Source organism: Nanorana parkeri, unplaced genomic scaffold (genome assembly GCF_000935625.1).
Source record: "Nanorana parkeri isolate BGI_ZX_2015 unplaced genomic scaffold, ASM93562v1 scaffold609, whole genome shotgun sequence".
Classification (NCBI taxonomy): domain Eukaryota; kingdom Metazoa; phylum Chordata; class Amphibia; order Anura; family Dicroglossidae; genus Nanorana; species Nanorana parkeri.
The window spans coordinates 599,403-625,181 of NW_017306877.1; the positions used below are offsets into that span (position 1 = coordinate 599,403).

The 25,779-nt window shown below is 47.4% G+C and overlaps 1 protein-coding gene across 1 annotated transcript in view; it reads right to left on the reverse strand.

Annotated features, from left to right (window-relative positions):
• CHST8 (carbohydrate sulfotransferase 8) overlaps window positions 1–25,779 on the reverse strand; it is a 189,097-nt gene that overhangs the window by 38,796 nt on the left and 124,522 nt on the right. The window lies entirely within an intron of this gene.

Below are 25,779 nucleotides of genomic sequence, written 5' to 3' on the forward strand. Positions count from 1 at the left end.
CTTGGAAGTCGGCTCCATGCTCTCTCATCACAAGTGACGAGAGAGCATGGAGCCGCTTCCCGGCCAATCAGGAAACTGGGCAGCGTGTAATGACGCACTGCCCGACTTCCTGATACAGGAAGTATTGGGCAAGGCATTGGAGCATTAGGGCGGGTACGAGTACTCGCCCAAATACTCGGTATCGGCAACGATATCGATACTAGTATCAGTATCGGTGCATCCCTACCTCAGAAGGTGCCGGGCTGCACCTAAAATGACTAAAATAGACATTGGTGTATCCCCCCTGCCCACATCTACCACTATCTTACTCAACAGTTTCAGGCAGACCGACCTTTTAATCCCTATACCAAGCCGTGTATGACTGCAGCCTGCGCGCATGATACAATGTCAGAATATAATATGTATAACTTTGTTACTAATAACAGAATAATAAAATTTTAAAAACCCTCTCCGGTTCTATGACGGATCTCAATGGCACTCGGGACTTGTACGGAGTCAGATGTCAGGTAGAGGCGAAGAAAGTGGAATCGGCATCCATAGTGCGACGGTTACCATGTGAACAGAGCCGAGTCGTTTTCCCCGACACGCAGTTATAGAAGTAAACAATGCGGAGAGACAGTTACCGGCCTGAGAACACGATACGCTGTCATTATCGCCTCCGCCGAGGTCACCTTGAAGAGTTCTCCGCTCCCGTGCCAGAGTTGGGGGGGAATCTCTCCGATCAGGAAGTCAAAAATTCTAAATATATATCCCCGTGTCCAGTAGGGAAATCCCATTAGAGGCGGGCGGGGAGTAGAGGCTTTATATCTAGAAGCAAATTAATCTTAATGACCCAGAAAACTTTAGACCCGCACATGTGAAATGCAATATTATAAAGCTGAACTAGACACAAAGTATCGCAGCTCTGGACTCACTAATACATCATCAAACGCAAGCAGTGTAAGTAGCTGAATGTGACCTGGTGTAAGTTCCTGTACAGCAGAGCTTAGACTGGTGGGGAAGAAGCAGTACAAGGTGCTATCAGTTGTACTGCAGTGCTCATGTGCTTTCAAGCAGCATACTGGTAGGAGAAGAGATAGCTGGTATAAGTTCCTGTACAGCAGAGCTTAGACTGGTGGGGCAGAAGCAGTACAAGGTGCTATCAGTAGTGCTGCAGTGCTCATGTGCTTTCATGGAGCACACTGATAGGAGGAGAGAGACCTGGTATAACTTCCTACACAGCAGAGCTTAGACTAGGGGGGGGGCAGCACAAGGAGCCAAATCAGAAGAGATAACTGGTATAAGTCCCTGTACAGCAGAGCTTAGACTGGTGGGGCAGAAGCAGTACAAGGTGCTATCAGTTGTGCTACAGTGCTCATGTGCTTTCATGGAGCGCACTGATAGGAGGAGAGAGAAATGGTATCGTTGCAAATTAGTCATTTCAGGGATTTTGCTTTTTTTGGGCCCTGTGTAAAAGAGGTGGAGTGGTGCTTCTATTCTGCTCCTCAGCAGAGGGTCTAACTCAGGGGCAGGTAAGTCCGGCACGCCAGCTGTAGCTGAAACTACAAATCCCGACATGGCTCTGCCGTTGGGAGTCATGCCTGTGGCTGTGGGAGAGTCTTGCAATGTCTCATGGGACTTGTAGTTCCAAAAGAGCTGGAGGGCCAGAGTTGCCTACCCCCGGTTTTAACCCTTTCAGCTTCATGTATACTTTAAATCTGCATTTTGTTTTCAAAGCCGTCCCCCGCAGTACTTCTTTTCCGCCCTAACCAAAACCCTGCCCATGAAATACAAATAGGAGGGGCCTCACGGTGGGGTGGAGGAGCCTGGAGTTGGGATTCAAATGAATACTTTGTGATTCTGCCATGGCACTTCCTGCTATTGGGTGACAACTGCCTCCCAGCTCCTCCCCTGCGGTGTCACCATGTCAAACTGTCAGAGCCGTAGCTAGCTCCTTTTGCGCTCAAGGCAAGACAGAGAGTTGTGCCCCCCCAACAGATGTGTGATGTCACCCGACGCTGCGCACAAACAGGAAGTGATGTAAAGCACTTCCTGTTCATTCATAACTGGGAACACATAGTACTATGTGTCCCCAGTTATTTACAAACACTGGAGTGATCAGCTATCTGATATTTACCCATCCTTCCGCTCCCCATCCTGAAACCAGCAGGGGGGGGGGAGAGGAGGAGGGAGCGCTGTCACTTCAGGATGGCCGAGCAGTGAGGAGAGAGCCCCCATTGGATCCCCCACCGCCTATGCCCATACGGGCAGGGGAGAACACCGGGGATCAGAGGAGGAGCTCGCCATGGCAACAGGGGCGAGGGGGCACAGCCAGGCCGGTCAGCTGAGGCGAGTGCGCCACTCGCCCCATGGTAGCTACAGCCCTGCAAACGGTCCCCTTGTTTAGGACTGCAAGCAGCTGTGCTGACACACATTCTGCAGGAACAGTCCAGTGTTGTCACTATTGGGAAGCCAGGCCAGAGCAACGATGTGCAGCTGGCAGTGAAGCAACGCATTCATTCATTCTTGCAGACAGGAAGTGGCTGATGGAGATCATCAGCAGAATGAAGTAGGAACAAAAAAATAAGTATTTCCCTAAATAAAGGGGGGAAAAAAGAGCAATTGTTTATCATCACACACGGAGCAAATGAAATGTCATCCGGTTAGTGTTTCCATTTACTTTAATCACTTTCTGCCTCGCTATGAAGGTTTACATGGAAGAGCCAATACACTGCAAGTGCACAATACATCATCCCCCAGCACTAGCCAAAGGGACTCAATTAAAATGGTTTCTTAGGAGTCTGAGATGCAAACCTGGGAATCTATGTGGAAGCCAAGCTGCCATGCCACTGTGCACCTATGAGCTGCGGTCCGTCTCTGATTTGTGGAAGCGCCGACGGCTCTGGGACCAATACAGCAATTAAATAAACTGACAGGTAAACCACGTTCCTCCTAAAGATAGACAGCCACACATGAGAGATCCAGAATCACTGCACACCTCCCACGTGTGAACCAGCCACAGCAAAAAGAAGATAATGGCGCTCAGTCACTTTCTAATTAGCTTAGGAGGATTTAATTAGGTCCCTTTGGCTGCCTGGCTGGGAAATGAGAGCGGAGTGCCATACTAAGGACGGAGCGCTCTTAAAGGGAAAACACTGACACCCGATTATGGTAGTCCTGTCTGCCCAGGACTTCTCTCATCGATACGGATGTTACTTCAGTGTATCGGGGTACCACACAATAGAAAGCATACCACCTCATTTGGAGGGACTGTCAGTCTTTTAAGACTAAATCCTGAAAATACTTTTTGGTCCGATGCAAGTCATTGTGTATATATATATATATGACTATAGAGCTGCCCGATCGCTTGTATGTTGCGTGGAAGTGTGTGCCCCCCCTCTCCGCAGCCGTCTATCCCAGGCTCTGTTGTCCCTTCTGCCGGCCCGGGCCAGCACGGAGGGTCTGTACTAGTAATGCACCGATACCGATACTAGTATCGGTATCGGTGCCAATACTGAGTATTTGGGTGAGTACTCGTACTCGCCCAAATGCTCCGATACCTAGCACGAGTACTTCCTGTATCAGGAAGCCGGGCAGCGCATCATTACACGCTGCTCGGTTTCCTGATTGGCCAGGAAATGGCTCCATGCTCTCTCGTCACTTGTGATGAGAGAGCATGGAGCCGACTTCGCGGCCAATCAGGAAGCCGGGTAGCGTGCAAAGACGCAGCGCCCGGCTTCCCAATTGGTCAGGAAGCTACCAAATCCGGAAGCCGGGCGCCGTGTAATGACGCAGCGCCCAGCATTCTGATTGGCCGGGAAGCCAGCGTCATGCTCCCTCATCATCTCATGAATCATAATATTAAGAAAGTGACCTTAAAGCATTAGTTTGTATTGCTTTAGAAAAAAATGTGACCTGTTCCTTTAAGAAAAAGTATTGGTAATTGGTATCTGCGAGTACTTGATCAAAAGTATCGGTACTCGTACTCGGTCTTAAAAAAGTGGTATCGGTGGATCCCTAGTCTGTACTCTTAGATCGGAGAGAGATCAGCATACTCCCAGGAGGCTGACCTCCCCTTCTGATCACTGAACCCGGAAGCGATGTGTATTACATCACTTCTGGTGTCCCTCTGCCATTTCTCCGGCTGCTGTAGCCAAAGAAGAAGCTGGTGAAGCAGACGTCCTTTATCAGCTTCTTTGGGGGGTCCATAGGTGACAATTGGGGTCTAATAAATCCCTGAGGTCTCCAGAAAGAGGACCTGTCATTGTATCTGTGCTATCACGTAGGGGGCTTGTTAGCTCTATATGTGATAGCAATAAAGTTAAAGTGACATTAAACCCTCAGATTTTTTAACATAAAACAATACTGTAATGTGCGCCTTACTATAATCCATGGTGGTTTCCCTTCTCTTTGCTGCTCCTCCTTTTAAATCTATCTGTTCTCATGCTGGGCAGAACTTCTGTTTTGCAGCAGACTGCCTTGTCTCAGGAATGGATATATGGTGTCTGTGTATCCGTTTTTATGGGTTTGTAATCTGAGCCAGCACTACAGGAAAAGGCCCTGAGCTGAAAAGGGAAGTTCTTCCCCAGCATGAGAAGACATGAGGATTTAAAAGGAAGAGCAGCAAAGAGAAGGGAAACTACCAGTAAGGCGCACATTACAGTATTGTTTTATGTTAAAACATCTGAGGGTTTAATGTCACTTTAATTGTAGAAAAAAAGTTTAAAAAAAAATGAAAGTCAAAGTAAAAAAGTCTCCCGCCCCAACATAACACACATATAAACACGCGTCAGGTGCGCCTACATGTAAAAAACAATGATTGAACTACACGTTACATATCGCCATGAACGTCAGAGTGTGAGCAATCATTCCAGTGCCATCAATCACTGTTAATACTAAACCGATGAGCGGTAAAAGCTTTTCAAGCGTCGCCTGCGGCCAGTTTTGGATATGGCAGTGTTTGGTGCTTGCAGTTTTAAGGCTGGACGTGTTTGGTATCTATGTACCTGACGTGACCCCGTCTTCTCTATTTTACCAAAAGATTGGGTAATAATAAATGTTTCATAACATAATGAAGGGAAAACTATTTTTTTTCCATAAGATCTTTAACTTTTTTCTTTATATAGTGAAAAATAAACCCCCCCCCAGCAGGGACGTGCGGTCAGGGGAGGCACTGGGGGTCCCGGAGTGGTGATGAAATACCACCAAAAGAAAGCTCTATGCGTCACTCCAAGTATCTCGGAGTACTGAGAAACGGCCTGGACAGGAAGGAAGTTTAACGCCCCCCGGGCCTTCAAGTGGTTAAACACGAATTGCAGAGGATTGTAGCGGGTACCCGGCCATTTTCTTTGCATTAAACTTCCCCTTCCGTCCGCAGCCGCTTCTGGATGGAAGATTTCCACTTCAAGGACACAGCAAAGTTAACTCCTTATCAGTGACGGGTTCAGCAGGCATTTTCACGCTGACATTATCCCAGTAAGACGCGCGCTCTCCATTCCGCGCCTCGCCTTCAGGAGTTTTTTTTTTCTTCTTCTAATGTGGAACATTTCTGAATCCCTTCGAAAAAAAGTTTCGGGGTGAAAATACATCCGAGTCCTAGAAAAAAAACCAAAAAAAAAACTTCAAGGTCTTTATTCAATCTCCTGCTCAGTCTCAGAAGCTTGGAGGGGATATTGCTCGTACTCTGCGATTCAAGAAAGGTTAAACCACCTTGTCAAAATATTGAAGTTCGACACGGAAAATTCCAGACTGTTCGGATCAGTGATAAATCTCCGGGATTACCTGCCCTTTAAGGGAGCCGACACGTGCTGCCTTTCATTCTCCTTCATGCCTGGAGAACAGAAGGATTCGTCTTCCCCCTACGGCGGGCGTGGGCCCTTCCAGACGCCTCACGGGGATCTAGGGTAATGGCAAATCGGGAACACCGCCACCAGCTCAATTAATCTGAAATGTTTTGTGTTGGGGGGGGGGGCTGTATAACAATAGTGGTGACACCATGAATGTGCTGTACATAGCCCGCGCAGAGAGCTGTTCAACGGGCCCATACAGGATGGCAAGACCAGTCACCCTGCACAAGGAGAGAGAGGAGCAGTGACCGGTCTTTATTATAGGGGGGTGGAGACGAGACCAGTCACCCTGCATAAGGAGAGAAAGACAGTGAGCGTTCTTTATTGCAGGAGGGGGCGGAGACTAGACCAGTCACCCTGCACAAAGAGAGAGAGGAGCAGTGACCGGTCTTTATTACAGGAGGGGGCGGAGACAGGACCAGTCATCCTGCACAAGAAGAGAGAGGAGTAGTGACCGGTCTATTACAGGAAGTCTCACCCTGGATTACTGCACAGATCTGAAAGAAATACACAAAGCTGACCGAGATTCAATGACTCTTGCATGAGGACAATGTTTGCTGCTCCCGGAGTTCAGCTTTAAGTGCAGCATGCTCAGTATTGTGTAAGCGATAGTCTTTAAGGTATATACAGTATTACCAATCGCAGAGATCACAGTACTCCCCCCTGACCATGCCTTTATTTGCTTTTCTTTCCAGAAGGACGGTGCCATCTTTGTCCAGCCATCATCCAGGGTAACCGTCTACTTCCTGGACTGAGATGGCGGCTCAGAGATGACACAGTCATTTAAATTCTGGTGTAGTTCTTGGCCGTCTTCACAAATATCTGACACAGATCAGCCCTTACTGCAGCCTCTCTTGCTTGTGACTTGTTGCAAAGTTACAATGTTGCAGACTGATCACTGGGGGGAGGGGAGACTGAGGAAATGCCTCCTACTACCTGCAGCAGACTGCTGACATCATCTCAGCCTAGGCAAAGTCACTGACTGAAGCTCAAGGATGAATTTATAAAAGGTGGAGCTTCTCTGAACAATGATCCTGTTGCTGTACATTCTGGCAAGTCAGTAATTTATTCATGTAGAATTTTAGAAGCCCCTTACTGTCTCTTTACCCTTTTTGCGCTCACAAAATCATCCAAGTTCTGTTTATTTCCTGGAGGATGAGCGTCAGTGGCCAGGAACAAATTGATTTGCAAGTCAGACAAATTTTACGTTTTTTGATTCACCTAAATATATGCAGATGGGGATGTGTCCACAATCCTCGGAGACGCACACAACTCGAGAATCACGGCGGCCCGGATTCCTGATTTGCCGGATTTTCCGGAAAACAGCTGAATCCGAAATCAGCAGACTGCCGACTCTCCGCGTCCTGTCATGGCTGCTCGGTAGTGCAGAGGATCTGGATGCACAGTAGACATCATAGACATCATTGTGTTATGGGTATCAATGACCAATAACAGCATCAATGGCCAGAAGAGTCCATGTTATTCATCAGCAGGATTGGAAAAAGAATGTTCTGGGGTGACTGGAGGACATGATGGCCCCGGGGATATGGTGATGAGGATCGTTCTGGGGTGACTTGAGGACATGATGGCCCGGGTGTATGTAGTTCTGAGGACAGTTCAGGGGTGACTTGAGTGGCCTGGTTATGTAGTGAAAAGGGTCTTCCAGAGTGAGTAGCCTGCTTCTAAAGCAAAATCTGAAGGGAGGAGAGAACTACCACATCCCGCACATGTTCCTCTCCAATGCCCGGGGGGCAAATCTGTTAGCACATAAAACTAGAAAGATGTATATAAAGGAGACGCACGGTGCGAAACGGGAAGGTTCACCCCTCCTTACCATACAGTTACATCCTCCTCTCGCCATAGTTACACCCTCCTCTCTCCCCATAGTTACAGCCTCCTCTCTCCCCATAGTTACAGCCTCCTCTCTCCCCATAGTTACAGCCTCCTCTCTCCCCATAGTTACAGCCTCCTCTCTCTCCACCATAGTTACAGCCTCCTCTCTCTCCACCATAGTTACAGCCTCCTCTCTCTCCACCATAGTTACAGCCTCCTCTCTCTACAGCCTCCTCTCTCCACCATAGTAACATTAAAGATCATGAGAAAATGACTGGCAGCTCTTAATTACTCTGCAGCAGCTGAAATGCCATTCCGGCAAGCTCTTAGGGCTCAGTGAAAATCCCGCCATGCTGTGCCAGCCTCCGTAATAGAAAGACCAGGCCGTCTGGGTGCTGAAACGTCGACTTAGCTCGGGCAGACTTGAATGGCCATTGTTTTGCCTCCTAAGTACATAACTGCAACATCCACCAGACCCGTCACCCTCAGAGCCTCCGCTTTCTCTTCCCACGGCCGTGACTTCTGAGCGACGTAAACTATAACAGTTCGGCTTTGCTGCGCCCGAAAAAAGTTCTCAAATCCCAGATTTCTGACAGATTTAGGTTTTAAGCTGAAGCCCTGACCCGAGAACTGTTTCCTATGCATATCCAGAGAGAAAGGATTTGCTGCTCTTGTAATGGGTCTCGCTGGGAGGCCAGGCTCACATGCTCCGTACCACTTCCAGAGCCCGCGCTGCCGAGAGAGAGCGATTCTGCAAGAAAAAAATTCTGCGGAGGCAAAAAAAACTCTGACAAGCAGCTGCCAACAGATTTTTTTTTTTTAAGCGTAATACATTCGGCTGGATCATCATTTTGGCTCCCCTGAAAGGAAAGCTGAAAAAGAGGAACGGAAAAACGACAATTTGCACGTCTCGCCGGAGCATTATCCTTCCACAAGTACACAACAACAACGCATGCCAAACGAACAGGTATCCATACACAACTGCCTGCAACAAGAGAGCTTTTGTGAGGAGTAGATACATTTTTTCCTTTAAAGAGAACCTGAACTTTGCACGCAATGGGCCAAACTAACAGGTTCTCTTTACAGGAGGGGCTTAAAAGTGAACCGGTGTTCTGTCGAAAGCTCCGACTCGTCGAAATCTCCAACTACCTCACTGCCGGGTACTAGCAAATTGGAGATTTCGACCAGACGGCGTTAGACCGCAAAACACAAAGACTGACGGAGCTTCTGTAACAGCTGCATTTTAACAATATTCGGCAGGTGGCAAGCTGGATGGGTATTCTGAAAACGCTACGCGCGCATGCGCACCGCAGCTGTACAGAGCTCCAGTCTTTGCGAGCACCGGAAGTGAGGCAGTTGGAGATCTTGATGAGTTGGAGCTTTCGATAGAACCCCGGCATTCCCCCCAATATAGTGCAAAGCTGTTGGTTTAGATTAGGGATGCACCAATACCGATGCTTCCGCTGGCATTGAGCCGGCTTACCAGGCATTCAGGAAGCCAAGCGGCATGTCAATACCCGCCACCTGGCTTCCTGTTTGGCCGGCATGAGTGTGATTGGCCGGGAAACTGGCTTCCCAGCCATTCAGCATGGAGCCTGCTTCCCGGCCAATCAGAAACTAGGAGGATGCTAGCCGAGCTCCCAGGCTGCTAAGAGCTAAGCAGTAAGATGTGTATGGCCCTTGCACATCTCTCCACCCGGATCAGCAACCTGGGGTGCCCTGGTCGGCGTCCCATCCAGCTCTTGGAAGTGATGTCACTGGTTGCCAGGAGCGATGCCGGCCAGAGCTCCCAGGCTGCTAAGAGCTGAGCAGGATGTGTATGGCCCTTGCACATCTCCCCGCCCGGCTCTTAGCAACTAGAGACACTCTGGCCGCAAAGGAGGCAGCAGGCACGCTGCAAACATTGAGTAGCAGTGCGGCCCTTGGGCCCCCACACTTGACCCACCTGAAGAGATGCCATCTGAGGGCAACAGTCTCTGACAGCCTCATTAAAGGGACCGTCCTTGGTTCACACCGCAGTTGCATTCCAGAAACCCTCAGGAACTCTTAAGAAGACTTAGAATTTGAAAAGAACCTCCACTGCCAGACAAGAATGGTCACAGCTATGGCAACACGCAACCCCCTGAACCTTACTGCCACGTCTCAGCAACCATCCAAAACGCAATGCCGCGACACCGAAACTTTCCTGCAGGATCCTCCCAAATTAGATTATTTTCAGACTGTTGGGGACTGGCGTCCATACACACAATGTTCAGCGCAACGCGTTTGTTCCCGGGCATTAAAACCCCGCAAACGAAAGCTCTTTAGATGAAATGATTGCCGGCAGTCGGGTAATTATGGTGCAGCTTGCGTTCTACTACGGAACATTTAAATTTCAAAACTGAAGACGCTAAACTTTGGTAATAAAAGAAAAAAGCTAATTTAATTCTCATCTGTACTGCGTGGGGGGGTGAGGGAGGAAAAGGAATACCGCGCTGTGTTTCTTGGTGATAGGCACTCACATTAACATAAAAACAGCCTTATTTATTTTTAAGACTACGCAACCGGCATTTTGGACCCCATCCGTTGTCAAGTAATCCACGCGGGTCACACTAACCTGAAGGCGGCATTTCCGAATTAGAGGCTTTTTAATGCCAGCTGCTAATGTTAACGGAGGACTGGGGAGCCATTACTCTGGCGGACGTAAAAAGGGTAGCTGAACAAAGCAGCCGGTCCGCTAATGACGCATTTCTACGCTTTGTATGGAGCTCATTTCGGGAGTAACAAAAAAAAAGAAGATTGTGCTGGTTAGAGTTGCAAAGTGAGGCTGAAAACAAAAAAAAAGACACAAAGCCCATCGAGTTCAAAAGAATAATGAATAGAAAACCTCCATAAAACAGAACCGAATGCCCGCAGATACCCACAGTTCATCCAGAGGAAGGTAAACAGACCCTTATACCGCTAATGGTCCAATGTGCTCCATCAGGGGAACAACATTCTCCTTGATCACGAGATGTTGAAAGGTGATGTGAGGAATCTGACACGGCACTGTTGCCCTTCTGTTGTCTTGTACCAGTGTTGCCACTCTCCGTTCTGCCCTAACATTGACTAGTCGCTGACGGCCACAATTCGCACGTTCAGACCCAGATTTTCGGCTGACGGTCCGGTCTTTAAACACTTTAACAATGAGCCCCTCTTGAACATGTAACGAATTCTGCTGTTTTGCTGATACTCGCTCCATGGCTCCGAGCGCCAACAATCATCCCGCGTTCAAAGGCTGTAAAATGGCGTTGTTTCCCCGTATCTTCAGAAACAAATCACTTCTACTGTCCTGGTAACCAACCTGCTTCCCTATTTATAATGGTCTGGCCCTCTAGCAACTTCAGCGCCAAATTCTAGCTAATTTGCCTACAAACGTCAGGTGGTCATAATAATCTGGCCACTCAGTGTACATCTGTAAAATGCGGTTACAGGATCCCCATTAACCACTTCCTGTGGGTGGCCGCACATATATGGCCGGCCACTGAAGTGGTTATACCAAGAACACGGCTGCTGCTGCAGCCGTGTTCTTGTTATCAGTGTAAACAGCAGGCGATTGCTGTTCAGGTACAAGCGATACGGCGACTATATATCTGGTGGATCGCTTGTACCGATGGGCGGAGTGCGCTCTCCCCCCCAGCTACCCTGGGATCCGCTGTCCCCCCGTGCGGGCCCAGGACCGGCACAGCGGTTCTCCCCGCATGGATCGGAGAGAGATCAGCAAGCTTCTAGCTGCTGATCTCACCTCCGATCGCTTGACCCGGAAGTGATGTGGATTACATTACTTCCGGTGTCACTGTGTACATTCTCCGGCTCTTGGAACCAGGAGAAGAAGCTGGTGAAGCAGATCTCTACTTCATCAGCTTCAGCTTTGGTGACATTAGGGACCCCTGATGTCTCCATAAAGAGGACCTGTCACACCCTATCTGCTATTACATAGGGGGCTTGTTAGCCCCCTATGTGATATTAATAAAGTTAGTGTAAAAAAAAAAAATTGAATGGTGACATTAGGGACCTGAAAGACCTCAGATGTCTCCATAAAGAGGACCTGTCACACCCTATCTGCTATTACATAGGGGGCTTGTTAGCCCCCTATGTGATATTAATAAAGTTAGTGTAAAAAAAAAAAATTGAAAATAACTTATAAAAAAATTAAATATATAATTGTTTGGGGGTTTGAAGCCGCTTTCTAGTCAAAATTTCAGAGTTTACCATGTGTGAGCAAATAGTAAGAAATGGCTCCGGAAATCAAGTGGTTAAGAGTAAATATTTTCAGCACTGACATTGGGGTTACTCTACACGGTCAGCTTAGACGCAAGCTGTATTTAAAGCCATTAAGCTTTATTATTATTTATTATTATTATTTTAGGTCTGCTTACAATATTGCAATATATTGCAATATAAATATATAAACACAATAAAAATCATCCAAGATGTAACAATAGTGCACAAGATGATGTGCATCGCTCCCCTCCCCGAGACTGTAGCGGAGTTTTTGTAGGTTAAGTGACTCAACATTTACCGTTATAAAAAGGGAGAAAAGAGCCTTGAAAAACACTTCGAACGTCTGCCAGATATTAAAAACATTCATTTTATGTCTTTTGTGCATCTTCCCGGAATAAGGCCCTTTTACCCGAGTAGCAATTCTCGCATTGCATTGTACTCGCATCCAGCCCAACCTTTATTGACTTCCAGAGCTTCACGTCTTTGTGCTGGAAGTTACAAGTGCCGTCTTCAGTCTGGAGAGAAGTAACAATGAGTAATAATTAAAAGTACCCCGCGCTCTTCCGTCTTGTATACTTTGTGTCCTTGGAGATCCGCTCAGTGTGCTTTAGAGCCTTTCATATGTTTAAGACTGGAAGAAGCCGACTTTGCGCTACAAAGGGCTGCCTACGCAGCGATCGCGAGTGGACGGCCAGGTTATAACGTATAAAAATAAAGACGAAAAGTTAATATCTTCCGCGGAATGACAGAACAAGATGCCACTGTTGATTCTATTTTATTAAAATGTATCTAAACTCAAAGATTTCGGTTATTGGGAACATCGAGAAATGTAAGTTGCGCCTAAGCCGTACCTGGAAAAATGTACCTTTGGTTTTGATATCCACCTGAAAAATAGTAGTGCCCCTCCTGGTATGTGAGGATGCCTAGGCACTCCCAGGGCCATCTTGAATATTGATTGGAATCTGGGCAAGGGATCCTATGTGACCCCGAAAAGTGTACTATGCTACTTTTTTTGCATGTACGTCAATACATAAAGGTATTCCATCTGCTGTTGGAGTGCCGGTGTCCATATTCTTTTGTCTCCCCATCACCCTGCCACCAATCACCTCCCAGCCCCCTGCCTCCCGCTCCCCTTCTGACATCCCTTCACTGGCCGCAGCGCTTGTACAGTCGGGGCCTGAAGGTGAGCGGCTCTCAACCTACAGAACAGAGATAGTGGGCTTGGGTCACATGACAAGAGCAGCGGCCATCTTTCTGGTTATCAGGCAACTGGTGGCGTGCAACACCTGGGCACGGGGGAGCAAAGCTCAGGGTCGGTGCTAGGTGCAGCCTTACGCTCGCACCGGTCCTGTTTAAGCCCCACAACAATGACTGGGCCGAGGGCCACTGCCCTTTTTTGCCCCGCATTAAAGATGGCTCTGGGCACTCTGTAGCATCATAGCTGACTATCTGCAGTGTGAGATCATCTAAAGCACTGCGAGTCTCAAGAGATTTGGTGATGTCATTACTGTGGCTGCTAACCATTGTCCTTGCTAAAGAGGAAGCTGTACCTAAGAACCTGAAGTGCCAGGATCTCCCTGCCTCTGCTTCCTCCACCTCTCATCCTGCTTCCTATATTATCTCCACATTTAAAAGACAGGAAGTGGTAGCTAGCAGGTGAGGAGTAGTGTGGAGGAGGTTGGAGAGTGGGGATCTGTGTACTGCTGTGAGCTTGAATGTCATTAATCTTGCTTGAAATCTGTAGACTGGGAAAGTTACCCTGGAAGTCTGGGACTGTTTAAACTGCGATTGCAGCTCCTAAATCTTCATGTCGGTGAGACTGTTCTTTTGTGTTGTACTGAAGAGTTGCTGTTTGAGTTGGCCAGCTGGTCAGTGAAGATGACCTGTGTTGTTATGTTGCTGCTGTGAAGCTATTTCAGTTAATAAACTTTACTTTATTTGCAAAGCCTGTGTCCTGCGATCCTGCTGGATTCCCCTAACATTACAATATATATATACATACATTCATATACATACATACATATATAGCCTAAACTTTTTTTTAGCTTTGGGTTCAGATTATTTGCTCTCCGCCAGCAGCTCAGGCGGTGCCATTGGTCATCCCTGAGCTCAGGAAGGAGGCAGTTCAGACTCTATGTGGGCCTCACAGCCTGAACATTATTTTCTGACAAGGAGAGAATACAACTAAATAACAGCACACACATCTTCCTGGAAGGTCAGGCTGCACTGTTATGACAATTGTACTTGAAATACTACTTTCCCTTAGTCACTAGCTCCCCAACCCCCCCACATGCATAATCACCGTCGTATAGTTATGGATAAAAATGTAATTAGCTCCATATAGTAAATTATTCACAGCAAACTCAGACTTTTCCCCCTTGTTAGCAGAGCCCGTCTGCAGCCTCCTGGCAAATCTGCACTACACCCCGGAGGCAGTGCTCCACGCAGATTCTAAAGGCCTGAGTCAACGAGCTTTGGGCTTGGATTGACGGGCAAATGCTCTTAAGTGCAGGGTGCGTTTCGAGGCTCTTAAAAGACCCGGAGGACCCCATGGCACCTAGACTGTAATGTTAGAGGGTTCGAGGTATACAATGTTAGAAAGTGGGTGATGTTGTTTCTCTTTCCATAAGACTTAGAATAAAATCGAATGTATGAAATTGCTTAAAGGAGAACTATGAGGGGAGTGCTTTTCACTCACCTCATAGTTCTAGCCGACCTGTGACAATGAGACTGTCACAGGTCGGATCGGGAGGTGAGCGAACACATACCGGCGTTCGCTCACCTCTCGATCCTGTCATGAGAACTAGGGGGAAAAGCCTTAACCCCCATAGTTCTCCTTTAAAAAAGAATATGAAATTTATTACAATGTTGATGAAGAAAATGATGTTTTAAAAGTGTAAAGTCCATATAATATATATCATTGCTCATCAATGGTCTAATATCGTGTATTGAAACATAAATATATATTGTGAGGTTCAGGTACAAGTAGAAACAGAGTACTACCCAAGATGATTGTACGGGAGGTGGTGGTAAAAATGGATGACCAAAATTAAAGGATATCTATGGTCAAAAACGAAAAATAAATCTGTATTTCCATAAATTCTATCCCGCTCCCAATAACCAGATCCACCTAGAAGTTTGTAAACTTACTTATTGGAGACGCCCATAGGATGGACTTCCCCAAAGCACTGACACCATTTTACTCAGCCCTGTGAATGAGCACTTATTTGTGTCACCGCTCTCACAGAGCCTGCCTACTGAGCGGCAACTCAACGTCTGAACAATGCATCATCATCATTGCGTGTTGGAAGCAATGCGTGATGGGAGGTGTAGTCTTGAGAAATGGAGATTGCATCACATCAAGCAGCAGGGAAAGAGACGCAGAGCACACTGGGAATCCAGGAAGGTGTTGGAAGTGATGGGCAGACGGAAGGCGGTGCTCACTACATAAAAATGATTTTTTCAAGTAAGATTTGATTGTGTTATGAGAAACAACTCCACTATGTATTCCTATTACAATGTACGAGACCCGGGGCAAGCGGTAAGAGACCCGGGGCACGCGCTACGAGACCTGGGGCACATGCCCTGGGTGCCAGGATGTAGTAACGCCCCTGCCTAAGTGCATTTGGCCTGCATTTGACATCCGTTTGAGGCACTTGAGAGATGTTTCAGAATTGATTGATGGGTACATGTGACCTGCATTGGACCTCCTAAGCTGCATCAACCAGCTTTAAGCTGCTTTTGCGTTCTCATTGACTCATATGGGGAGAGAAGTAATTCTGATGTGAACAAATACCCACCAGCACTAACCCCAACTCTCACAAGAATTCTCTACTACATAGATGCCTGATCTCTTTATGCACATGTGCAGATCATTAGTGGGCTGGCTTAAGGATCCAGAAAGACCATCCTAGTCTCCAAGACATGGAGAAAAAAAACAAACGCTGTGATGAGTGGAGTGCTCGGGCGAGCAATGGCTTCAAAGTACCTAGTGAGTATTGATTTATTGATGGCCATCCAGGTGTAATTAAAAAGCACATTAGAGTTCAGTTTGGTAGGAAAGGCGCAAGGTCCTCTTGAAGAAAGAAAATTCGCATTTTTAAAAATTTAAAGAGGATAAATGTGTTCTTTTTTTTTTTTTTAAAACAAGAGAAATAGGAGGGAGCCATCAGGAAGATTGAAAAGAATGGGAGAGGTAGGAGGCGATGTCTATAAACAGGCTTCATTATCCTACACAAACCGAAGGAAAGCTCATCCAAGCCTCAGGCACTCCGCTGTCCAAGGTGCTGAAAGTACCATTCACTCTTCACTGGTGCTGAACTAAAGACAACCTGACACGAGAGTGACAAAGTACTGAAGTCGTGTGTTGAAATTTTACTCAGCCCTGTGAATGAGCACTTATTTGTGTCACCGCTCTCAGAGCCTGCCTACTGAGCGGCAACTCAACGTCTGAGCTCGGGCGAGCAATGGCTTCAAAGTACCTAGTGAGTATTGATTTATTGATGGCCATCCAGGTGTAATTAAAAAGCACATTAGAGTTCAGTTTGGTAGGAAAGGCGCAAGGTCCTCTTGAAGAAAGAAAATTCGCATTTTTAAAAATTTAAAGAGGATAAATGTGTTCTTTTTTTTTTTTTTAAAACAAGAGAAATAGGAGGGAGCCATCAGGAAGATTGAAAAGAATGGGAGAGGTAGGAGGCGATGTCTATAAACAGGCTTCATTATCCTACACAAACCGAAGGAAAGCTCATCCAAGCCTCAGGCACTCCGCTGTCCAAGGTGCTGAAAGTACCATTCACTCTTCACTGGTGCTGAACTAAAGACAACCTGACACGAGAGTGACAAAGTACTGAAGTCGTGTGTTGAGGGTCAACGTGACAGCGAGGCAACTAGCATCTCCAGAAGAAGCTCTGCCATGTCAGCCCCCATCAAACCCAAAAAACCATAAACACTCTACAATGTGAATGTCATTTTAAAAGTCATTGCAGTATTTTCATATCTGCAGCTTTCATTAATATAATCAACGGTGATCCGGCAATGAAGGTAATTGCTCAACTACTTCTGGTTATGGGGTGACAACGGTTTCCCAATTGTCACACTGTCACACGCTCTCCCTGCCCACTTCTATTGAGCACCAGTGTCACCATCAGGAAGCAGTACCAGAGCAATATAAGCAAACTATCGCTGTACGTGTATATACACTATATTGCCAAAATTATTGGGACGCCGGCCTTTACACGCACATGAACTTTAATGGCATCCCAGTCTTAGTCCGTTGGGTTCAATATTGAGTTGGCTCCGCCCTTTGCCGCTATAAGAGCTTCAACTCTTCTGGGAAGGCGTCCACAAGGTTTAGGAGTGTGTCTATGGGAATGTTGGACCATTTGTGAGGTCAGGTACTGATGTTGGAGGAGGGGCTCGCAGTCTCCGCTCTAATTCATCCCAAAGGTGTTCTATGGGGTTGAGGTCAGGACTCTGTGCGGCCAGTCACGTTCCTCCACCCCAAACTCCCCCATCCATGTCTTTATGGACCTTGCTTTGTTCACTGGTGCGCAGTCATGTTGGAACAGGAAGGGGCTGTCCCCAAACTCTTCCCACAAAGTTGGGAGCATGAAATTAGAGTACCAGAGCAATGATGTGCAGCCAACACTGGAACAAGTGCATTTAGACAGGGAGTGGCCAAAAGAGGTTAAAGGAGATCAGCAGCACTGATGATAGGGTTGCCACCTGTCCAGGATTCACCCGGACAGTTCGGGTTTTGAATGCTGGGTTTCATGGCAGCTGAAATCCGGACACAAGATGTCAGGCAGACAGGGGCAACCAAAATGAAGATGGGGCTACTGGACCCCCACTGAAAATAATCTTGACTGTGATATTTACATATTAATGGGTGGCGCTATTTACATATGAATAAGCTGCAACTCATTCTCCCCAAAAAAATTCTGTGCATCGCTAGAGTGTTCGGGTTTCACTGGATGGAAAGGTGGCAACCCTAACTGATGACCACAGGCTTTCATGGAAGAAAACATGTCTATTGATTATGACACACACAGCAAACGAAATGTCATCCAGTGAGGGGTTAGAGCCACTTTAGGCCTCATTCACACGGACAGGCCCCAATGCCCCACTGAAAAGAGACCTATGGTAGATTGTTTTCCAGGGGGCAGTACAGCAGCAGCAGCGTCCTGGTGCTCAGAAGGTGATGCTGCTGCCTCCCAAATGCGTTTTTTCTCTTTTTTTATTTCAATGACTCCTTGGAATGCAATACCGTGGTTGCCGCATGGTCCCATTGATTGCAATGTTTAACCTTTCCTATGGCATGCGTACAAGCCTCAGGTGGCCAGTCAGGGGGCGGTAGAAATGTGGATCAATCTCCTGTTTTAACCCTTCCTTTGCCCATGTGAATGAGGCCTTAAGGCCCCCTTTAATGTCTTGTCTTCGTTAGTATAGACTGATCTGTCTGATTGTGGCCCACTGCCCCCACAAGACGCCCAGTTTGGTATAATGAAATGCCACCATGGCACAGACACGTGCGCTAACATCTCTGTTGCAGTAAGTGAGACGGCAGATGTAGAAAGCTGCTTCAGACCAACAAAAAAAAAAAATCACCTTCCGCGACCGCTGCAATGCCTCTTCGCATATTCGCATAGCCGGGGCTGCTGGCACAAATGAAATAATAAATAAACAGCCTTCCCGAGCCCATTCTTCTCCTCTCTGCAGCCTGAGACTGTCAGCGTGGCAGGACAGCTGTTTTATTCTCTTTATTGCCGTGTTAAATTCTGCTCATCAGCGGCAGTGATATTTCCATCGCTGGTTTGTGTCTCGGAGAGCCGGGCGGGCGCGGAATGTCAGATCAGCATTGGCTGCTTCTCTGCGGGAAGCCAGGGGCTTTTATTGGGTAGACATTAATCTCTCTGGGCGACGTATCAAACCCTCACGCCGCTGCTAGAAGCGCAGACAGAGGGAGAGTGAGAGGGCTGGAGATCCTACAAGTCCATTTCAGCAGGACTAATGGAAGGAGGCAAAAAATAAAACTAGAAAACATCGGCTTGAAAAAAAACCCCTGTAAATCCAAATGGATGGAGGATTAAAAAGGCTGCAGAACAAAGTGCAACTTGGCTTCTGTGGGGAAAAAAATAATTTTAAGTGTCTATGGATGAGGGGGGATTAGCAGAACATTTTAAAATAAAAATGATATAGTAAGGAATGATATTTTCCAGCACACATCTGACCCCGTGTCTGATAATCCCATAGAATGCATAAATAAAAAGCCTCCCTTAGCATAAAAAGGCAGCCGGCATCGTAAAGTGCACTAAGTGGCGCCATTTTTTTTTACTTGGTGACCTGCCAGTAACACTTCCTGTCCCGGGGTGGCAACGCTGTACTGTACTTTATCTATGGAGGACCAGCGTTGCCACCCTCGACTCTGGACTATGAACACCTCCTGCTCTCTATTACACAGAGCAACCTCTCTCTACCAGGGTGTCATGAAACCCTACGGTGCCTTATGGCTTCCTCAGGGGTGTCTCAAAGTTTTCAAACAGCATCATGCCTTTCTTGTAGTGAGGCAGGCCAGCTGTCAGCACCTTGAATGACACTAATCCAGGGATGGTGGGATCCATTCAAAAAAGGACGGACGTTCGCCTATCTCCAGGCCTGCTCCCCCTCTCTGCTGCTGCAACTGCTACTCCTGGCGTGATGGGGGAAGGAGGCTCCTAATGTAAAGGAAAAAACTCTGACGTGTAAGTGGGGGCTCTTATGTGAAGGGGGAACCCTGATGTGTATGGGGGAGGCACCTAATGTGAAGGGGGAACTCATTTTTGTGTGCTTTTGCTTGAGGTCCCCCTTTAAATGGGTACCGGATCCCTATCTTGGATAAGGGTCTAGTATGGATTTTGAAGGGGCTACACATTTTTATATTTACATTTTAGACTGGGGTGCCTTGAGATTTTGCATACTTTAAAGCGTGCCATGACTGAAAAAAGGTTAAGAAACGCTGACAGAGGAAGGTTGCTTTGTAGTTCACAGGGAAAGCCGATTGAAAGGACACCAGCATGCTGGTACCATTTTCAATCTGTAAAAATCAGGAACTTTCCACGGTGATCAGCCCCAGAGTCACCATTAGGCAACGTGCTGTGCCTACAGGTGCCCTCCATAGAGAGGCACTGTGCACGTACCTACTCTGCCTTATTCCTGGTGCTGTGTCAAGATACAACACTGGCAATAGCAAGGGTGCATTCTGCACAAAATGCACCCTCTTGCTCCAAGACCAGCAGCGCCTACAGGAACCACCGGCTTCCGCCAACACAGGGGGAAGGACCTCTGTGCTGTGAAAGACTGCCCTATAAAATGCCTGTCTGATGTGGACAGACGTTTAGGACAGCCTTACGTGACACACGGGGTCCTTCTCCGCATATGGGAAATCCGGCGGGTCACGTAGCAGGTAAGCACGCCGACTCAGGCTAAACAGTTTTCCATTGGTGCATTCAGGCACCCGAAATGGGAATCCAGCCCTGGAGGTGATCCTGCCATGAAGGTCCTTCTTCAGACACTTTCTATACTTCCAGCATTCCGTTTCTGTCTCTCAACTGTTCTTCTGTGTGGTCAGATACCTTGCCAGGTGCCTAGCCGCCCAATAGTGATATTTAAGTTCTATGTCCAACATGACGGGCTGAGGCCCCCGCTCTCTCTTGAGGAATCTCGGTGGAAAGACCTCCCTAGCAGATTCCCTGGCGGCGTTCCTGCCCATCTGAGACTCTCTGTTCTGCTGCTACATCAGTGAGTCTTTCCAGATCCGTTTCATCTCCAGAAATGTAAAATGCACGAAAGATCCAGTAGGGAACGTGGGACCCCCTGGTGATGACTGCAGCAGGTGGGCAGACCCACGTAGAATTCTCACTGCTATAGCCCCTGATACATCTAAAAACTCTTAGAAATGTGGAAAACTTTGAACACCAAAAGGACGAATCATTAGGATTGTGTTTCGGGGGGTCTGGAAATCCCCCTTCTTCAGGGATAAGAATCAGGAAACACACTCTACATGTCGTATAAGATACATGTGCATCTCAGGAGTATTGGTATATGTCTAGGTAATACCTATATTCACACGTTAAGTGGAATGGTAGCCCAAAACCGCTAACCATGCACTTGTTAAAATTTAGAAGAGAAATAGCTTTTTGTTCCGTGGTTTGAGTGTGGGCACCTGAATGCTCGGTCTCCACTTTCCACAGGGCCGGTGGTTGGGCACTTGTGTCACATATGTGACGGGAAAAAGTCCCTTTCTTCCTGCTAGAACTACAGCAATATAGGCGCACAGAGAGACCTCCACCACTCCTTCCACATCACAGTTCCACTGCTTGGGTGTACTGCAGGTGCTCGCCAGAGACCCGAGGACTGAGCCCAATTGGGTAAAATATATATATGTCCATGTGAGTAGCGGTGGGGATGACCAGCTTGGAGCTGACTGGATTGTTGAAATAAAGAAGCTTTGCATGACGCCTGGCAGTGTGCGGCTGTGTTTTTGGATTACAGGAGACATTATTGGCGCTCCACCACAATGGCTTGAAGGCATGACTCAGTCGTCCTGCTGACCTATGAGGAGACGCCTTGGGTGGAGGGTGACAACGCTGCTGCAAGCCCTCTAAAGAGGGTTGTGCAGAAAGGGGTTGTTGGCAAGAGCTACAGGTAAGAGGTTGGGGATGGAAGGGAAGGGAAAGGATGCCCATAATTTAACCCAGAAGGCTAGTGGTTGGCTGCAAAGGACGACATGGAGGGCATCACTAGAGGTTGAGCTGCGGTTGAGTTGTCTTTTCGGATGGGTGAGAATAACATTTTTAAATCAGCTCAGATCACATGGTTATAAAATCTTCTAACACTGCGGATCATTTTATTCTGAACATATCTGAGATCTATGAAAGAATTTATCTATCCGAAGCTCCATCAAAAACCCAAATCCCGTCTTCAGGTAGACCGACCATGGAACGCCTGGACAGATAACCTTCCACCCTCAGGCAGGAAGAACCCCCCCCCCCCTCTGACCTTGTAGTCCAAGCACAGCTGGGAGGCTGCAATTTAGTGAGGGCAACTGGGGAGCACACAACTGCCTTTGTCTGCTTCAGTGGCAGTTAGTATCGGCCCCTCCTCACCGAGCGTGTCATATTTTCTCTGCGCTGTGAGACGTTCAAGGACAGGCCAATGAGGGGGGAAAGAATGAAACATAAACGTAGAAGTGAATGTGGGGATGGATTAACTATTATAAAAGCTGTTCGCCAATTCATTTTACCGTTCCTGGTTGTAACCCGCTTCATAGAGAGAATACAAAGTGAGGTACGATTTTCACGTCGGCCAAACCGCGGAGAGAGAGAGCGGAGAGATTAATAACGACGCGGGATGGCAAATGAGGACGACTTGGGAACTGTTCAGAACATATCCAGGTAATATTTCAGGCCGAGTGACATGAACAGGAACATATACAGTTATATGCATTTAATGTGTGCACACAGCCTACTGCTCACCTAAAGCTGGGATCAAATATATTTTTTTAAATGTAACCAGTATAAATAAATGGATTTAATTTGGCGTCAGCTTCCTGCAGTCCCTGTGCAGCAGAGCTCAGGCTATGAGGGGAGAAGCAGCAAAGACACATTAACTCTATAACGTGGCATTTCATTGGGGAAGGGGGCTGGCGATCGGAGGGAGGGGGCTGGCCGCAGTGTCCCAGGTTGCTAAGAGCTCTTGGCAATCTGTGACGCTCTGTCCGGGTTCCTGCCCAACTCACTGACCATCATTGGTGGGTAGGCAGCTGAGCCGAATGCTCTGGCTGGCGTCCCGCTGAGCTCTTGGCAACCAGTGTGACGTCAGTGAGCTGGGCGGGACTGGGCAGAGAGCCGCTGACAGCACGGTTCAAACAAAGCCGACAGTCCCAGCGCATTCGCCCCAAGCACCCAGGTGACCTCTATCAGCGAAGCCCGCCCCCGCTCCACCCCCCAGAGGCATGTTAGCGAACCCCTAACCCCCCCGCGCACTCCATGGTCTCAGGTGGCATATAGGGTAAGAACAGTCCTGGTCTCATCAGAGATATAAACAGTACTCAGTAGCTCAATCAGAACTCTTGGCAGAAAATGTATAGGTTAAAATGTATAAGATATAAGAAATGTGTAAGATTATATGACTTCACTAGAGCCTCCCCCATCCTATGGAACTCTCTACCCCAACCTGTCCATCTATCTCCCACTCTGACTGCCTTTAGGCGATCCCTTAAGACTCATCTCTTCGGGGAAGCCTATCCCACCTCAACCTAACCACTCAACCATCACATTCCCAAACAATTCATCCCCACACAGCTACCTCCTCATATATCACTTCCCCCTCCCTTTAAGGCCCCATTCACACTGAGCGATTCGCAATGCGCGATATCACGCGTTTGTCGCGCGATATCGCGCAAATGCTTGCATTGAGCAAGCTAGAATCGCGGCAAAATCCGCTCCAAAAAGGGTCCTGCTGTAGCAACACACGACCCGCGACAGCGACAGACAGAGCCCCATTGCCATGCATTGGAGAGCGATATCGCGCGGTAAATAGCCGCAATATCGTGGGAATTACCACACTATAAATCGCTTAGTGTGAATGGGGCCTTAGATTGTAAGCCCTCAGGGGCAGGGCCCTCCTTACCATCTTGTCTAGAATTGTATTGTGATTGTAATGTTTTCCTTATATTGTAAAGCGCTGCGCAAACTGTTGGCGCTCTATAAATCCTGTATAATAATAATATAAGAAAGCAGCCTTCTCTGCAATACTCACCGGAGTTGTCTCCCGCAGTACTGTTTTTCTACCTCTTCCAGGGTTAATGACAGCCAGCACTGTTCATCTACTTTCTCTAAATCCAGGCTGTCATGGACCATCCCCCCCATCCCGTGACTGGATAGTGATAAGCTCATCTCTGCTCTCTCCTCCTGCGTCTTATGCTCACACTTCAGCACTGCTGTACAGGGAGTGCAAGATTCTGATACCGGGTCAAATAGAGGGGTACACTGCTTGGATATAAATACGTATATATTTAATGATGTAGTAACCATTACAGAGCCGACTTTTATACCAGCCTGGAGTTCAGCTTTAACTCGTTATCACGTCTCTCCAATTACCAGTCAATCGGTTACCAAGTAACAAGGGAAAAATTAAGCAAATTCTCTCCCGTGGCATCTTTAAACTGCCCACGAAGCCGTAAAGGTTCCACCCTTCCGCTGTTCCCTGCTGCAATGTCGCCCCGATGTAACGCCATTAAAACCCTATTATTACTGGGAGGAAGGCAGAGGACACTGTGATGTGTGCACTTAGTTTTTCCCATTTCATTAACCCGGCCCGGTATTAACCAGCAGGCAGCCATTTTAATTGGCCATGTGTGGCACACTGATGGGGCTACTGATTAATGGAGCTGTGCCAGTCTGCAGGAGATGTGACACATTAACTGTGATGTCCAGATGAGGTGACTGTAAGGATTTTATTCCCAGGTTCAGGGGCAACTTTGCCAGAGGGTGGCCGCACAGGGTGCCCAAGTCTGTGCCCACTACAAGATGGTGATTTAAAAGGGAGAAGCTTTTAGGTTCAGAGTACAGACAGGTTACATGGCTGCTGCAAAAAGGAAACCAGGAACCCCCCAAAAAGCTGAACTCAGGGGTCCATATAAAGCTCTTCATAGCTGAACTCCGGGCCCATATAGAGTTCTTCATAACTGAACTCCGGGCCCATATAGAGTTCTTCATAACTGAACTATGGGCCCATATAGAGTTCTTCATAACTGAACTCCGGGCCCATATAGAGTTCTTCATAACTGAACTCCAGGCCCATATAGAGTTCTTCATAACTGAACTCCAGGCCCATATAGAGTTCTTCATAACTGAACTATGGGCCCATATAGAGTTCTTCATAACTGAACTCTGGGGCCCATATAGAGTTCTTCATAACTGAACTCCAGGCCCATATAGAGTTCTTTAAAGCTAAACTCAAGGCAAGCCTCTAAACACACTCGTGAAATAACATATAAAAGCGGTACAAGTGTTGTCAACTTAGGACAGGAAGTGACTGGGTATACATTAGTGATATGATTTGATTAAAGGCAGGACATGTATAAAAGACAATGGATCACATTGTTTGACATTGCAGGAATGCGGAGCAACATATTCAAAGTGCCCATTTGGATTTTTGTGTTGTGTGCATATGCAATATGGAGTGTCGCGTAATGGCGGCCCACTGAAAATAACAGGCTGCTAATGCACCAAAGCATCCCAAAAATCTGATGGGTCACAACATTTGTAATTCAACGCACTGTGGTTTGTTCTAATGTGCTGCAATGTATGCGCGCTGCCTTAGTATGTTAAAATGAATGCATACGCAATGCAGCAACACAGTGACGCAATGCAAGGGGCACTAAAGCAAACCTCCAGGTTCCATCACCTCTGATACCCTGTAGAGAACCCCAGGAGGTTTCAGAAACCTCTGATACCATGTAGAGCACCCCAGTAGGTTTCTGAAACCTCAGATACTGGTAGAGCACTTCAGGAGGTCCTTGAAAGCTCCGATACCCTGGAGACCATCCCAGGAGGTCTCTGAAACCCTGTAGAGCACCCTAGGAAGTACCTGGAACCTCTGATACCCTATAGAGCACCCAAGGAGGTCTCTGAAATACGGGGCATTCTATAATGCAACTAGAGAGCAACTGAACTGCTGGCTCTCTCCTGCACCCCTCCCATTTCAAGCACCTCATTATTGAGAAGATGAAGTCCTCTGTCACAGTGATTAGTCAACAGTAGGGCAGACACAGGCCCCAATCACAGAAGCCATTATATATTATAGACTGCTCCGGGTTTCTGTGGTCCCAGGGCATCTT